The 5,102-nt window shown below is 50.0% G+C and overlaps 1 non-coding gene across 1 annotated transcript; it reads right to left on the minus strand.

Moving 5' to 3' along the window:
- Window positions 1-3,328: 3,328 nt before the first annotated feature.
- Window positions 3,329-3,399, minus strand: TRNAG-GCC (transfer RNA glycine (anticodon GCC)). The gene has a single exon. It is a non-coding gene; the product is annotated as a tRNA-Gly (tRNA).
- Between the last annotated feature and the right edge of the window lie 1,703 nt (window positions 3,400-5,102).

The following is a 5,102-nucleotide window of genomic DNA, read 5'->3' on the forward strand; positions in this document are numbered from 1 at the left end:
CCCCCACAGGGGTTCCGTAAAATCCAAAACGAATGGGCGTATAGAGGCCAATTGCCCATCTGGCCCCTCACTTTGTACAATGCTCCTTGATTGTTTTGCCAATTGAATTCCCTCTATACCTTGTACGCGACCAGCAACATTTTGCAGCTCCCAATGTGATGGCCATTCCCGAGTGGGAATGATCGTTACATCTGCCCCCGTGTCCAGGAGCCCCTGCATTGTTTTCCATTCCCCACGAAGATGAAGGCCACACGTTATTTTGGGCTTGTTCTCCCCAAGGGCCTGTGCCCAGTAAATAGATGGTATAAGCTTTTCGCGAAGGTCAGCCGCCTGCTCCTGGTCCCAAGGTGGCTCAGGGACCGGGATGGCTTGGGCAACTTTTTGACCCTTAGGGAGAAACACCGGCGGGCGAACGCAATACAAGGGAAGCACAAATTGCCCTAGGTCTGATGTTACTAACCCGGGCAATACTGTGATCTCCTGGGGTGTGAACTTGGTGTCCCCAATGACAATGTACTTACATCGCACCTGACTCCAGGTACCTGAACCCTCTGGGGCGACAGAAATAAGATGATGGTCCGTGTCCCGAAGATGGAGGGGTTCCATCAGCTAGAGCCTGAAAGGGGAAAAATTTGACAAGGTGGTTAAGATGGGTCTGTGGTGTATTTGTTCGTAACGAGTGCATGTCATATTAGATGGAAAAGCATCAAGTCTGGTATTTTGCAAGTCCAATGTGGGTTTCTTTCCAACCCCCCCTCCCTGAGATGTTCCGTGGCCCACCGAATTTATGTCTGAGCGCAGGGAGGGGCTGCGCTCCTAAGTTAGTTTTTTTAGGGTGCCTGGGCCCTGCCCTGCTCCTTTTTAAATTGGTCGAATTCGTTCTTGAGTGGGCAATTTCCCACCCAATGTCCCGGGGTCCCACACAAATAGCATTGGTTGTCTGGTGGTCATTGGTTACGTGGTGGCAGTGCAAGACAAGGATGTGGTGGAGGCATCCTGGCATCAGCGGTGTAGGCTCATTTAGTTTTTCCTGGTTTTGGTGCAGGTCCCCCTGTGGATGGCTCCTCTACCGCTGCAAGGTCTACCTTTTTCTCGCAGACTTCTAACATGTCCTGGATGGTCGGCTTGGGCTCCATCGGAAGGCTCAGTATCGCTGCTTTACATTGCAAGTTGGCATTGACCGCTGCGATCTCTCTCAGCACCTCTTGTCTCGCCTTCTCGTCCTTAATCTGCAGCTCAACCGACCTGCGGAGCCTCTCAACATAATCTAGAAAAGGTTCACTGGGGGACTGCATGATTTTCAGGTAATTTAGTACCTGTCCCTTTGGTTTCAAATTAAAAAATGCCTTTTCGGCCGCCTTCACTGTTTCCTGCAATGCCCCTCAGGGGATCTCAGAGGCCTGCCGCGCTCTCTCGGCCTACTCTGCTTGACCGCAGAGGTGGTCGACAGAGAGCATTCCTCCCTCTGCATTATTAGCGGTGGCTGGGTTCTCCCAAAGATGGAACAGGGAGTTCCAGACCTCCTTCCGCCACTCTGTCTCCCACCGCAGGAACTCTGTAGGAGTCAGCAGGCAGGAGAAGAATTGGCAGAGATCTGCAGGGGTGAGGTCCATGGATAACGTGGCCATTGGCATCCCCCAGAAGCATTCGGACTCCTGAGTGAACTCCCGCTGCGCACTACATAATTCCTTGGTAACCTGAAAAGGCAGTGTGGTCCACTGGGCACGGACACCGCCTTCAGCATGCGGGATATAGGTGACAGGTGCTGCAAGTAAAGTTAGTGTGGGATTTCCATGGCCATTATCAGGGATTTTTGTTGATATTGGTATTACTTGGGAGCCATTTCTGTCCCCAGGCCCCTCCCCCCCGGCCCCCCTATCGTGGGAATGAGAAAGAGGACAGTGGGAACCGGAAACTAACCCCGGATGGGAGGGGTCAGGGAGGTGGGTGGGACCATTAGAAGGGGGGAGCTCTGCCTGGAGGGAGTGGCAAGGGGAGTGGTTAAGGGTGTGGGAATTTGGGGCGTGGCTGGGGGAGGGATTGTAGGGAGGAGGAACAAAGGAGAGGGAAGAGGTAAAACCTGGGGAAGGGCTGGAGGACCGGAAGGGGCTGGAGGAGTAGAGAAAGGGATTCTTGGGAGAAGAACAAGGAGCAGGAAAATCCATGTGGTGCCCGCCATCTTGTTTCCCCCCGGTGCCAATTTAAAGAGGGGGAAAAGTGGCGGGAAAATCCATGTGGCGCCCACCATCTTGTTTCCCCCTGGAACCATTTTGATGATCAGGGGAACCGGGGGTATTAACTCGAACTGAGAGTTCTCGGGATGGGACTGTACATTTTTGGGAGAGTTGGGGACTGGAAAGGTCCTGAGGAGTCTGGCCACGACTCCCCAGGTGGGGGGATCTGGGGTTCTGCGTAAAGCCCGGGAGATGGTAGCAACCCTGCGCAAAATTGCGGTTTGCTTCCCGCAGAATCCCAGCTCTAGGGCTAAGAAGGGGGGGAAGAGGGCTAGGAGAGGAAAGAACTGAGGAAGATCTGTCCAAAAATGAATCTTCCTCCACCCTTTGTTTAGACTTTAGAATAGTCCGAATCTGTAGACTCCAAAATGTCATTTTAGAAATTGTACCACTCCCCGTCTTCCCGAGAATTGGTAATTTTTGTCCCACCGAATCCCAAAAGTGAATGTCTGTTACTTTCTCAGGGGTAGTAATTCCGGGGAAATGGAGAAAAAGCCATTTTATTAGATCTTTAACTTGCCCCTCTTTAACTGAACCCCTCCCCCTGCCCCCCGCCCCAACAAGGATACCAACAATTTGGAGATAGATGCTCGGCAGAGAGCTTACCCCCCATAGCTGTAAAAAGCTGACGAGCAGTTCAAATTCCACCTCGGAGAGAGCAAATGAAGAAAAACAAAGATCCCAACCGGACACCCAAAGCTTTCCTCCCACCCACGGAACAAAAGAGGAACAACTCCTCCTGTTCCAAACCCATAAGAGAGCAGGGAGGAAAGAAGAAAAGATGTAGGAATTTTCCTACTTACCCAAATCCGGGGGGGCAACTCAGAGGCAGGGCTTTTGTCTGGGAGAGACTTCTGGCGGGAACCGAAGAAGCTGCCTCTCCCATCCCCCAGGAGCGCCACCTATAAAACTAGGTCTGTTCCCACTGGGGGTAGCTTAACATCTAGAGACCTCGTGCAAACCAGCGTCAGGGAAAAAAAAAATCCAGAACGACAGCTCCGCTGGTCTTCTCTGGGGGGTATGGAGATCTTCTCAGCCCCCCCCGGTGGGGGCCAGGCTGTCACTGTGCCTTCCCAAGTCTCAGCTAGCACTAGTGCCTTAGCCAGGGATTGAACCTAGGCTGCCCGCGTGGCAGGCAGGAATTCTACCGCTGAGCCACCAGGGCTGTCGCTGTGGCTTCCCAAGTGTTGGCTAGCTCAGTATCTTTAGCACTGTGGAAGCAAAGGCCATTCTCGTGTGCCACTGGGGGCATGAAGTATGGCCAGTGGGAAGATGAAGCCACCAGACTGGAAGAGATGCAGACCGATGCTGACAAAAGCAAGGAGCTGTCCTTCTGGAGGTATCTGTGTTCCGAGTTTATTGGCTTGAAGAAAGATAAGCTCCAAAAGGCCCTGAGCACTGTGTGCCCTGCTTGTTAAAGGGGGGTGGTAACAGGGGGAGGAAACAGCAGCCAACCAATGGGATAACAACTGGGGGTGGTAACAGGGGTGACACGCAGGGGAAACTTCCAATGAGGTAGGAGAGAGGGAGGGGACCCCGGAGACCAGCTTATCACTCGAGGCCCTGGATGGAACTTTCTAGGTGGAAGGGAGAGGTCTCTGAGAGACAGACAGGCTCCGGGGTGGGGTTGGGAGGGGATAACTCAGCAGGAATACAATGAACTGGGTGGAGGGAGGAATGATGGGCAGACGGAGGGGGGAGGAGGCTGGACCATTTTACAAAAAGAGGGGGAAAGGGAGCAACCATAACTGGGGGAAACTTAAAACACACCCCAACACACAACTTTCCCAGGCATTGTTCTGGGGAAGGCTGTGAGAAGATCAGAGAAAAGAATGATAAACAATTCTTACCTTCATTTGCTGCACCTGTTGTTGTGAGCATGTGGAATGTATTATGGAGATTTGTTTACCAAAGGGTGGTTTCTTAATAGGCCAGTTGTGGTGTTTGGATTCAAGGACCAATTGGGTTCACCTGTATCATGACTGTCTGTAAGGGTGATTGGTTTCTTAATAAATATAATATAAAAAAGTGATTGATGAGCCTTCTGAGAAGCATGGAGTCAAGGCTAATTATTACCCAGCTGGGGGAATGCGACAACACTCCGTCTTTTTTACAAATCATTTGACTTGAGCAATAATTCTTGTTTTCTAACCTCCATTATTCATTAATTTTTTTCACAAAACAATTTTGCTTCTTCAAAGGGGTCTTCCATATTATTTTGTTTCTTTAACACCCTGATCTTTTGTGCCGTTCCAGATGTAGCCAAATTTGGGCCCATAGGCATTGTTACTACTTGCATGCCCTGGACTACACTGGTGATTAGCCGAATAAAACAGGGGATCAAGCAAGGAAGAAACATCAAACAAGCTGTAGCACATAAAAGTAAGAAGCCTAGCTTCTCCCACCATTCTATTCCAAATATGTTATTCCACCAGCTATTTTTTAGCATTGATTCCCAAATTTGGACTGGTACATTGGCTATTTTTCTGATTTTCTTGGCTATATCCAAGACAACATTCCCATTGTCATCTATTTTCAAAAAACAATCTGATGTATTAAATTTTCTACAAACACCCCCTTCTTCAGCTAATAAATCGTCTAAAGCCAACCTATTTTGATACACTGTAGCTCTTGTTTGGCTTTGTTGACTTGATATTGATTCCCGTGCTGGACCAGTTTTGTTTTTTATTATCTCTACAACTGCTCAGAGTCATAATTTGATTCAGCATATAAATTGGGGTTTGATATCCCCATCTCCCATCTTGTGCCCAGGTGGCTGGCCCATATGTTTTCAATAGGCGTGTAGTTTCCCCCCGTCACACAGCCCCCCAAATAATCCGACTAGATTAGAGATAAGGGGCTGTGAGG

This window comes from Taeniopygia guttata, chromosome W, assembly GCF_048771995.1.
Source record: "Taeniopygia guttata chromosome W, bTaeGut7.mat, whole genome shotgun sequence".
Lineage (NCBI taxonomy): Eukaryota > Metazoa > Chordata > Aves > Passeriformes > Estrildidae > Taeniopygia > Taeniopygia guttata.